Raw genomic sequence first — 12,664 nt, forward strand, 5'->3', positions numbered from 1 at the left:
CCTCTTGCAGGAACTGCTGACACACTCCAGCCACATGAGGTCTAGCATTGTGTTGCATTAGGAGGAACCCAGGGCCAACCGCACCAGCATATGGTCTCACAAGGGGTCTGAGGATCTCATCTCGGTACCTAATGGCAGTCAGGCTACCTCTGGCGAGCACATGGAGGGCTGTGCGGCCCCCCAAAGAAATGCCAGCCCACACCATTACTGACCCACCGCCAAACCGGTCATGCTGGAGGATGTTGCAGGCAGCAGAACGTTCTCCACGGCGTCTCCAGACTCTCTCACGTCTGTCACATGTACTCAGTGTGAACCTGCTTTCATCTGTGAAGAGAACAGGGCACATGTGGCGAATTTGCCAGTCTTGGTGTTCTCTGGCAAATGCCAAATGTCCTGCACGGTGTTGGGCTGTAGGCACAACCCCCACCTGTAGACGTTGGGCCCTCATACCACCCTCATTGAGTCTGTTTCTGACCGTTTGAGCAGACACATGCACATTTGTGGCCTGCTGGAGGTCATTTTGCAGGGCTCTGGCAGTGCTCCTCCTGCTCCTCCTTGCATAAAGGCGGAGGTAGCGGTCCTGCTGCTGGGTTGTTGCCCTCCTACGGCCTCCTCCACGTCTCCTGATGTACTGGCCTGTCTCCTGGTAGCGCCTCCATGCTCTGGACACTACGCTGACAGACACAGCAAACCTTCATGCCACAGCTCGCATTGATGTGCCATCCAGGATGAGCTGCACTACCTGTGCCACTTGTGAGGGTTGTAGACTCCGTCTCATGCTACCACTAGAGTGAAAACACCGCCAGCATTCAAAAGTGACCAAAACATCAGCCAGGAAGCATAGGAACTGAGAAGTGGTCTGTGGTCACCACCTGCAGAACCACTCCTTTATTGGAGGTGTCTTGCTAATTGCCTATAATTTCCACCTGTTGTCTATTCCATTTGCACAACAGCATGTGAAATTGACAGCTTGATTTCACAGGAGTGTGATTGACTTGGAGTTACATTGTGTTGTTTAAGTGTTCCCTTTATTTTTTTGAGCAGTGTATTTAACAAAGAAGTGCCAACTGAGGGCAAAACCTCTTTGAGCAGTTTGGTTGGGATCTGTGAGGCAGGTTGGTGATTTGGACGAGGACACAACTGAAGTAAGTTGGTGAAGGTTGATGGTAGCAAAACAGTCCAAATATCCATTGAGCTTTAAAGGTGCTTCAGAGGAGACTAAGGGCAGGTCGGCATCCATTGAAGGCAGGAGGTGCTGAATTTTATTTCTAATATTTTGTCGTTGAAATGGTTCATAAAAAATTCACTACTGAGCTGTGGCTTCGTGCAGGAACATGCTGCTTCCTGTCCGTCACCTGCAGGGCGTCAGGCACGTTCAGATGAGAGAGCTTGTCCTGGAGCAGGGCCAGGATGATGGTGTTGAAAGCAGAGCTGAAATCCACAAACAGGATCCTGGCGTAGGTTCCTGGGGAGTCCAGGTGCTGGAGGATGAAGTGAAGGGCCATGTTTACTGCGTCATCTACAGACCTGTTTGCTCTGTAGGCAAACTGCAGGGGGTCCAGGAGTGGGTCAGTGATGGATTTAAAGTAGGACAACACAAGACGCTCAAAAGACTTCAATATACTGAGGTCGGGGCTATGGGTCTTCTGTCGTTTAGTCCTGTCGGACAGGGATGATGGTGGAGGCTTTGAAGCCGGCTGGCACATGACATGTCTCCAGTGAGGTGTTAAAAATGTCTGTGAACACCGGAGACAGCTTATCAGCACAGTGCGTCAGGGTGGATGGGGAGACAGAGTCCGGCCCAGCTGCTTTGTGGGGTTTCTGCCTCCTGAGTAGTCTGTTGACATCCTTCTCTGAGATTGGAGAGAGGGGGGGTGGGGGTGAAGCTGGACAACTCTGAGGAGTGGGGGGAGGAGAAGGTGGACTGGAGCTGAAGCTGAAGTGAGCTACACATAACCTCATTCAAGTAATACATAAATAAACTTGTAAGTACTGAATTTATATGCTGTTTTGTGTTTTCATTTATATAATGCACAGATGTTCATAGCATTTCACTTTCAGCCAGGTCACACTCTGACCACTTGCTTGATGTAGGAATTAGTTGACCCAATCATTCTTGCACTGATATTTTAAAGCAAGTGGTAGCCTCGTGGTGACTTTAGGATTAGGTTAGAATACTGAATAACTCCCATATACATCAAAGCACAGCTCATATAATAAACCGCCTAGCTTTCTTCTTTCATCTGTTTTTTCTTTCCCCACAATTTCAGCACATGCTACACTGTGAACTGCCAGCATTATTTATGGCCAGTTACAGCTGAAATCAATGAATTCAACTGCCTGCAAATGTATCTCAATCTAGAGAACCCTGCAGAAAAAACCCAAACAATGAGCCAAACAAACAGAATGGCTTATGGTTTATGTAACACTGAGGTGTGAGAAAGGATAGGAGCCCGAAAAAAGTGCAGTGTAATTTTTACCATGGAAACAAGCTGATGATCTGTTTTTTTTTTTCTTCAAGAAGTGGAGCTAGCATTACAGTTTTAGCAGCGCTGGTTCAATACTGTGGTATGTAGCCTACATACTGCGTTTCATCTGGTATGAAAAATTCAAAACATGTGTTATATCACCATCAGACCCACAGAGACATGAATATCAAAGCACATTCTCTTGGTTTTGTTTGATAACACCCATATAATTCACTTTCTAACTCTCCCTCACTACTCATTATGCAACATATGAATGTGTATACTGTACATGAACCTTGCACGTCCATAGAAAACAGAATAATCAATGTTGAAACAGTGCCGTCAGACTACACTAGCGCTCACTCCTCCTTTCTCCCTCTATTCCGTCAAGTCCTTCCAGCTCCCAAATGAACACAGATGCCTCCTAATAGATTCTGCTAACTCAAAGACCATCTCTCGTGTAACCAAGACAACACATCTTATGATATATTCCCTCTTGATATTAAAAACAAGTGGGATGAGCAGAGGGATTGTCCGGGCTCTCTTATCTGACTTCTGAGCGCCTTCACCCCCCCGCCGTGTCTTCCCCCCCCACGCTCCCTCTTGACTTCTCTCTTCCTCCTCCTCCTGCTCTCCTGATCCTCACAGTGATAACACGGAGTGATGAAGAGGAAGGCATGCATTCTGGAGGGATAGCAATGTGCACTAACTTCAACCCCCCTCACCCCTTCTCTCTATATTCACCCAATTCCCCTGATGCTGTTCTTAGATCAGCCTATTTGTTATACACCGTTTTTTCCCCCTCTCATGCAAGAGATGCTAAGAGAGACAAACTCCTTGTTTGACTAGTGCCAGTGCTGCCTTGTCTCTTTTCACCACAGACAGTCTATAGGGATATGTGTGGTTGTGTATTGGCTGCGATGTGTATGCGTTTACACTGAATGTATGTGCAAACTGGCAAATTCTACTCTTCATTGTTGTGTGTGAACTGCAATTGCTTCTGTAAACTGTAACCTAAAGACTGAAAAATAAGCTACGTTCAAGACCAAAGACCAAATATGTTGGTGCGCAAGTGGGGTTATGGGGGGATTTGCCCCTGTCCTTTTGCCCTCCATGCCCCCTTATGTGGTGTTATACCAGTTGCCTCTCTGCCAGTATGGGAATGTGATGACCATACCCAGCCCATCTATGTGTAGGTGCCTCATTGGTATATGTTTTTAACCTTTTTAAAAGGTTTTTGCTTCATATCCATCTTATTTAAATGTCCTTTGTAACGTGTTTTATGATGACCCGGATGAAGGCCTCTAAACTACAAGTGTTGCTGGAGTTTCAAACTCTTTCATCTTTGGAGTGCGCCTTCAGGTTGAAACAGAAATTGAAGACCCTTAACAGACATCACTCACACGTGCCACGTTTACATTTACAAAACAAATTAGATTTTAATCTGAATAAGTCAATAATGTGAGACAGAACCCATGTCAAAACCAATTGTATCAAAATATGCAGAGGATTTTAATCCCATAAACAGAAACCAGTTAGGTGTACATCTTTACAGCATTTCTTTAATTGTGATCAAGTTCAGGAATGTTATCCACAACTTCTTCCATCCATCCATCCATTGTCAACCACTTATCCTGCGTACAGGGTTGTGGGGGGCTGGAGCCAATCCCCGTTTACATCGGGCGAAAGGCGGGGTACACCCTGGACAGGTCGCCTGTCCATCGCAGGGTCCACAACTTCTTGTTTGCTTTTTTTAATTCATGCCACTTTCCATTTGCTGTTCATAATTTTTGTGATGAGGTATACATTTTAACCCACTGAACCAGATAAATCCAGATTTCTGTCAAAACTCACACCCCTCTTTATTATTATATTATGACCACACGAACATGATAGTAAGTTGCACAGTCCTGGACAGTGCAACTTACTCTTTCCAACAATAAACATCAGATAAACATCTGTGAAATAATCCAGCACGACTTTTCATGGAGCACATTCACCAAAATGTATATAAATAGGCTAAAATGTAGCTCAAGGTTGCATCCCATTAATCATTAGATAACATATTTATCCAAGTAGAAATAAGAAAAAAAAAACCGGAGTGACGAAATCCTGTTAATTACTTTTTGTTTTGAACTTGCTGTGTTGCTGCTCAAACTTGTCAGTTGCAAATACATTACGTCAAAAGTAAAAATATTCCTTTAAATTAACTAAATGAATATTGTGTCAAAGAAACAGACTGTATTGAAACTATTTCTGTACTGAAGATAAGCTGGTTTTCTTTTCTGTCACTCACAGCAGAGAGACAGAGGTGCTGTGGGAACATGGGCTCTGACTTATCAATTGACAGTTATTGAGTCACAAATTATGACAAATTATCTGGCAGTCATTAAAAGCCATTTGCCTATAGCACAGCCAATCACTAATTGAAATTGAAATTGTTAGACTGATGGCCAATCATAAATCATGGCATCTAATCATCATCAAGACCAGGTGCTACCGGGTTTCCCCACAAGAACAAAAAACTAACAAACCAACATTTGGTTTGAATATGGGATTTATTAAATATAACCAAAAAGAAACTTTTTTTAAATAAAAATATTCTCCATGGAGAAGCAACATACTGATGCATGTATGCAACTTTAAAGGAGAAACTAAATATGAAAATAAACAGTAAAACAAACAACATGTTATATTATGTTCCTTGACAACAGTTAGAAATGGCAGATATTAATACAATCTGAAATCAATGTAGATGGCAGGATATGACTCTTGCGAAGAGCTTTTTTTCAACTCTTGAGGCACTGTTTACGCGCCAAGGCTTCTCTCTTTCTCCAAATAATACACATACTCGACCAAATAGACTCAAAGCTAAAGACAACACTTAACAGAATGCACACTTACCCTCACACACATACACTCACATCCCAGCAGCCAGTTGTTCCCTGCTTTGCATAAACCAATAACGTAATGGGGAGAAAGCCATTCCCTGATGAACACTGTTATGAATAATTTAAAATAATACAGCTGAAAACCATCTCAAACTTTTAAACTCACTCCAATCACACATGAAAAAAGTCCATAAAGAAATGTAATGGCAGTCAATAGATGTAATGTTCCAGAATCATTGTACAAATAAGATGAGTTGCATGCATTTACATCCAATTGAATTCAATAAAAGCTAAGTCTTAGTTGGTTTGATTTTTGCTGTGATGGATTGTATTTGAGTCTGCAGGGCTGCTCAGTGGGCTCACGGGTCTGCTCTGCATTGTAACAGGGTAGAGCTCATTTTGCCATGTAGCGTCCCTTCATGCCTCAGGGATGAGGTGACTGAGACAACTAGATAGATAGTAGGAGGGAGATGAAGGAGAGTTGCCTTTAGCCCAGGGATGTGTGACAAGCAAAACAGAGAAGGTAAAATGTCAAAAAGAAAAAGGTAAAAAGAACTGCATGGTGCCCAAAAAATAAGAATTAAGAAGAAAAAAATGTTTGTGCAAGAAGCAGCTAAATGTGTCAAATTAGCTGACCTCTTCCTTGGTAGCTTGATAGCTGGCCATAATCACCGAGAGAAGTGGTGTGTTTCCCCTGTTACTGTAAAATAGATAGATTCATTTCATGCCAAGTTATTCGCCTGTGGTTTGGCTTTGCCGGTACCTTAGCGAGACAATCAGCTGATCAGTAATTGGCAATAAAACGGTAACGTTAGCTTACAATTTCAATTCAATTTTATTTATATAGCGCCAAATTACAACAACAGTTATCTCACAGCGCTTACAGCATGGAATCATCACCCAGCTAAACATTTACTGCCCTGATAGAAACAACATGTAATTGGATTAATTTCATGTAGTGACTCTCTCTCTGTGCCTTGTTTTGGCTTTGTCGGTTACGTTCTAATGGCAATAAAACGGTAACTTCCAGCACAGAAGCTCAGATCAGCTCGCTAAACTTTTACTGCAGTGGTAGAAAAAACATGTTGTTGGATTTTCATGTACTTATTCTACAGCGCTCTGTTGTGAACAGAAATGTGCCGTTACCTTCCTGAGACAATCAGCTGATGAATATTATTGTCAATAAAACGGTAACAGCATGATAGTTCAGATCAGCAGCTAAACAAACCAATAATTAATAGTTTCAGAATTTGCATTTAAAAAACATTGTTTTTTTTCTTGGCTATAGTTTCGCTACTGTGCACACTAATGTGTAATTTGTACTTTTACATGCTGCCCATTACAAACGTTGCACCGTTTTATCACAAGCTGACCGAGACCAAGTCAAGACCAAGAACGAGACAAGACCAAGACTTTAAGGGGCTGAGAGCAGTCGAGACCAAGACCGAGGGAGGGCGAGACGGAGTCAAGATCAAGACCAGTCTCGAGTACTACAACACTAATTATGGCTGTCAGTATTACTTTGTGTTTCTGTTGTATTTAAAAAAAAAATAAAAAATACATTTTGGTATTATTTGCACGCTTATCTAATTGAGTAAAGCCAGAGGAGCCTTCAGCCTCACCTGAGAATGCCTTTGTAAACTTCATGTATTATGTGGTCTGGACTGTGGTGCAGAAACAGTGAGGCTTACATTTTCCTGTTATCCAACTAATAAGTAAACCCAACAATAAACAACTAAGTTCTCTTAACGAGTAATGATTTAATAGTATGTTGGTCATTGTCTTTGAGTGAACATTGTTATCTTACTGATAACTTTAGAGTGTACAGAGGGACACAGCGTCCGATGTCACCAACGTTTTCAAAAGAATTCAAGATTGCTACCCAAGGCGAGCAAGATGAATTTGCAAGTAACAGAGCAAAGCTGTTCATTAATAATGTCATTTACAAATTTCGATAGAACCCAGCTTTCTTCACACGCTGTGAAAGTGTTTTTTTTGTTCTGTTATTTTATAAACGTGCACAGGGATAACCGTGTCAGTATGTGCAGGCAGTTTGCCACGTTACTGTTATGCTAACGTTAGCTACCGTTAGCAACGTGAGGTATCACAATTGGCTGAAACCTTTCCAGACAGTTGTCAACACTTATTTTTCCTCGGGCTGCTCGTTAAATGCACTTTGGTCTGGTAAGTGAAAAAATTGTGTTTTCAGGCGCAGTAATGTTAACAGAAAGGCTAAACTTACTTGACGTTAGCTGCCTAACACATTAAGGTAATGTTCACTTTGCACTGTGAGGAACTGCTGCTAACTTAGTTAATGTTGCTTTAGCCCTATAATGTTACTGTGTAGACAGTCAAGCTCTGCGTTCATATAAGTTAATAAGCTCTGTCTGAACACAGTGTTTGTAGTAAGATGTACGGATCCTCAAAAAGTCAAAACAATCATAATGTGGAACAGTGATATGTGAAAACCCCTGTCTGATCAGTATTCAGATCAGTTGGAACTGTGTAATTATTATGTTTGTATGATAAGTATTTGATATGTTTATATTTAACTGAAATCTTTTGTAATCTGTTTCAATAGATCTGTCCTCTCAAGTGAACCTGAGCGCTGAGTTTCCTCATGCTTCAAAGACATCTGGGTAAGATGTATCCTGAAATAGTGTCGATGCATGGCTGAATGTTTCATTTTATCAGCGGTGAACCTAATAAACCCCTCAGCCCTTCAATTGCAGACACAAGTTGCCTCATCTGAAGTGGCTGTAATATGTATTTGTAAAGGAATATTTTTCCTTTGTGGTAATGAAAGTTGGTGAGGAATGTTGAGTTTTTATTTAAATTTTATTTTATTATTGTTTTGCGTTATAAACAGCTTCGTCTCTTTTTATTTAGCATGGCCTGATATAAATGGGATGGACAAAATATCAGAAACACCGGTCCATGTGATTCAAAATGATCATATAGTTGCATCAAAAACTGATTATGATCATTTTTATGAAGGGAGGATTTTTTGCAGAAATGTTGATTTAGACTGCATTAAATTTAGCTAGATGTACCTAATACACTGGTAACTCAGTCTTAAAGACTAAATACATTTATCACAACAATAAACTCCATACCCATATCACATTTGCGAGAAGTGTTTACATTACAAAAGTTGGTGTTCATATATTGTGTGCCCATTAAGGACTGTAGAGAGTGCTGCTGAAGGAATTTCATCATGCCCATAATCACCTGACTCGCGAAAGCAGCTCTAATATTTGTAAGTCAGATAAATTATAAAATATTGTATTGAATTATTGTTATTGTTGTTGTTGACTGGGCAAATGGGAATTCTTTATATTGTTAGTTATATTTGCTCTCGCAGGATCAAAAAGAGTATTGAGTGGCACTACGGCTATCCAAGGTATGTCTCCTATTTGCATATTTCTGTTGAATTATTCAAGAGTATGTTGACTTGATGCTTTTTATACTGCATTGATTTGAAAGACTTGTGTTAAGACTATACAGACATCATTTGGTTTTAAAGTCCTAGGCTGCTTTATTGTTAAAAGTAAAGTAAAGGTTTCTTCCACCATCACGGTAACTAAATTAATTACTGAAAAATACAAAAGCAATTAACCTGCCTTGTTGTTAGATACTGTGTGTCTGCAGTCAATCGCTGGCTTGCTAATCAGACATACTGGGGATAAAAAAAAAAAATACTACATTGCTAGAACTGGAGCCAGCAACATTTCACAGTGGATGACATTGTAACATGACAGAAGATGTTTTAGGAGGATACATAGGAGGGATATTGTACTGTTTTAGAAAAGTACATTAGTGTAGCATTACTGTGAGATGTTATAATGAATATAAGTCTCATAGATTTTTTTAAACATTTCAGAATGATTGGCTGTGATCAAAAGCCAAGAAAACTGTAGATCTATTACAGCATTAAGTGCAAACATTTTTCACTCTAGGCTCTGTTAAAGGCTATGATGAGATGGTTGAATGGCATAGACTTTATGGTTCTTAAACTATTTAGTACCTGACTGAAATTCTGTCTCAACCCTGTTCAGACCATAAATGGCACTGTTGAGAAAAAACACAAGGGTCTGTGTTGGTGTGGGAATGTTTATTCAGGTAGAAGCTAGATGAGAAAATATTATACAGTTAGTCTAGTTTCAAAGGTATTTGATTGACCAACTCAAGTCTTAGACAGTTTAAAATTAATTAATTTCATTTTGATGTAGAAAAACATAGGTTAAAGAAATTTGCAGCATGACACTGCATTTTTCTTGTCAATGCAGTGGTCCATGTCAATTTCTCAGGTAAAATCTGTATTCTTTTTGCCATATAGCCAGCAATCCTGCTTAAAACAAGTAATTGATGCATTATGTTTTCCTGTTCAGTTGGGGCCTAAGTTGAAAACCATTAATCTACGTACATTTATGTGTTTGCTGAGTTCCATTGCTTTACAAATGTTGAACCTATGCAACCAACTGTACTGCAAGCTTGAAAGATACACACCAAAACTGAATGCCCTGAACAGGCAGAAGGCCATGAGAGCAGAGGCCTTGCAGAGATCCTCAGGATTTATGACCGTCAGATGACCGTCAGAGTTCAGAATTTCAGCTTTGATTTCCTGGTATTCATGTGAATACCACGAAATGAGAGCTGAAATTCTGAAGTTTTGGAGGGGACTGTATCTGCCGCTGTATGATACAGCAAGAGAAAAAATGAAAAGGGCGGTGCAAGCTGGTGTGTGTGCAATGTTGTGCGGGACAGAAATGTAGGTGCTTGTGCGAATCTCCACATCCCAAAATTGAAAACTGAATAAAAACCCAATGAAGGAATAGTCGAATATTCGGGTCCAGCCCTACTGCACTGGCTTCCGAATCTCTTCTATTGTCATGTTTAAGGTTATAGTTAGCTTCTATTTCTCACCCATTGTTTGAGTCACTGCGTTTGTTTAAATTTAACTTGTCTTTAAAGCCCCCCTCCAGCCAGTTTTAACTGCCGTTTTTGGTTAAGATTCTTTGTCAAACAGAGAATGGGGTGTGGTTAATAGTCGGACGTAATACATTACCATGACAACCAAAAACTGACCGGCTGGAGAGTTCACTAACGATATGTTGTGTTAACATCACTACACTGTAAAGTTTACTGTCTGGCAGGAGTAGCTATTACATACCCATGACAGAAACTAATGTGCGCTTATCAGCTGTTATCAATCATGCAGTCGATGGTCCTGCACTGCACAAGATAACTCCCACTATGTTTTATGGTGTGCTTACTTTACTGCGGGGGTGTGTTGGGTATCGCCGATTCATTGGTAAAACGGCCGTCAGTAAAATGCATGTTGCAGATTGTATATAAGATGGTGGCAGGTGAAAGTGCGACGCGTTTTCTGTCATCTGTTCTCCAACACCGCATGCACAGATGCCATAATGAAAATGAACAGCAAACTAAACCAAGAGGAGGAAACTAAAAAAATAACATGAAGACCCTCTGTTAGCTAACTTTCTGCAATAACTATGCTAGCTAACTACAACTTAGTTAACTTAGCTAACTAAACTAGAAAGACAAACCAACAATCAGACACACAGAGACATACCTACTGTAAGTTCAAAGTAAATTACATGATAAATCGGTTAGCTAGCTCACAACAATGTTTAGCGGTTTGATGCTCTGACGAGGTGTGAGGGCATGACAGTTTTATAACAAGCTTGGAGAATGATGTATGACTTATGGAATTGTTATAGTTATACGTCACAACCCCGTTTTAACAACTAAGCAACTTTTGCAACTTTGAGCACAAAATTAAGCCATTTGTCAAAAGATATTTGGCGAACTATGTGGGTAATCAACATTGTAAGGAAATGACTTTGAAATATCATAGAAATGTCAAAATACACTGGAGGGGGGCTTTAAGTAGTTGCAGCTGGATGGATTCGTTGTTATTGCTATCAATATTATTATTATTTTAGAATTACATTGATAGAACTGTTACGCTATATGGCTTGATGTGCTGTAAAAATATTTGTATAATAATTATTATTTTGATTGTCAATCTAGGAACAACATGATTTACACATGAGATGTCGTACGACCATCTGTGCCCTTCCAGCGAACCTGCTAGAGCATGACTGACTTCTTCAAAACCTGCAATGTAAGTACTCAGTGTACTCAAATAAATGTCAATATCATCTAGAGCCCGACTGATTTATCGTTTTGCAGATATTACCGGCCGATATAAACTACTTGCAGATATATCTGCATCGGTGTTTATAACAGCTGATATATGACAATTAAAAAGAGAAACAGAGAGTCGGATCCTTCCCTCCTGTCACGAGTGTTGCATAGTTTGCCCACCAGAGGGCGCTCTGCAGCTCCTCTGTTAACAACACTGCAGCACCACAGAACAAAACATCAGTTGACCAGAGTCTACTGGAGCCACAGAGAGTAGCTCCTGGTAGCTCTCACACTCAGTTGTCCCAGTGAGTTAGTCATTTGTCACATCAATTACATGACTTAAATAATAATAAAAATAGCCCTCATTACTTCTCCTCTTGCCAGACCATACTTCCTAACCCTCCTGTTTTTCATTGCCTTCTCCCGGGTCAGTGTGTTTAATGTTACGGTAACGATAGGTGAGTGGTGGTTATGCTGATTGTAGATTTATTTCTGAAAGCAAATGGTCCTCTCATTTCTCTCTAATTCTTTACTTCTACATATTCTTAAAGAGGTGGTATTATGCTCATTTTCAGGTTCAAAATCGTATTTAGGGGTTGTACCAGAACAGGTTTACATAGTTTAATTTCCAAAAAACACCATATTTTTTGTCATACTGCACATTGCTGCAGCTCCTCTTTTCACCCTGTGTGTTGAAGGCTTCGTTTTAGCTATGGAGTGATACATCTTGTCTCTAAATGATTTTTGTTGGGAGTTGCACATGCACAGTTCCTAGGTAGAAACTACTAGCCAATCAGAAGCAAAGAAAGGCGGGTCAGGGAAAAGACGGTAAACAGCTTTGATTCAACTGTAGGCTACATGTTGCCGACCAGGTTGGCAATTTGAATTGGAGCAAGAGTTTCAGAGTGGTGAGTTATTCATCTGTTACAAAAGTATCTTTCATCCATAAAGTTTTAACTGAGCTCTGTCTCTACATCACAGTAACAACTTTATGTCCATTGACTGCTTGGAGGGTAGCTAGTGTTTGGAAGGGAGAGGAGACATATGTGCTGCAGCTCAGTGTTTGTCGACAAGTGTTTTTGAGGGCGTGTCGGAGTAGTCGCTCAGCGAGCATTATGACACGTATTTTCA

This window comes from Micropterus dolomieu, linkage group LG10 (assembly GCF_021292245.1).
Source record: "Micropterus dolomieu isolate WLL.071019.BEF.003 ecotype Adirondacks linkage group LG10, ASM2129224v1, whole genome shotgun sequence".
NCBI lineage: Eukaryota > Metazoa > Chordata > Actinopteri > Centrarchiformes > Centrarchidae > Micropterus > Micropterus dolomieu.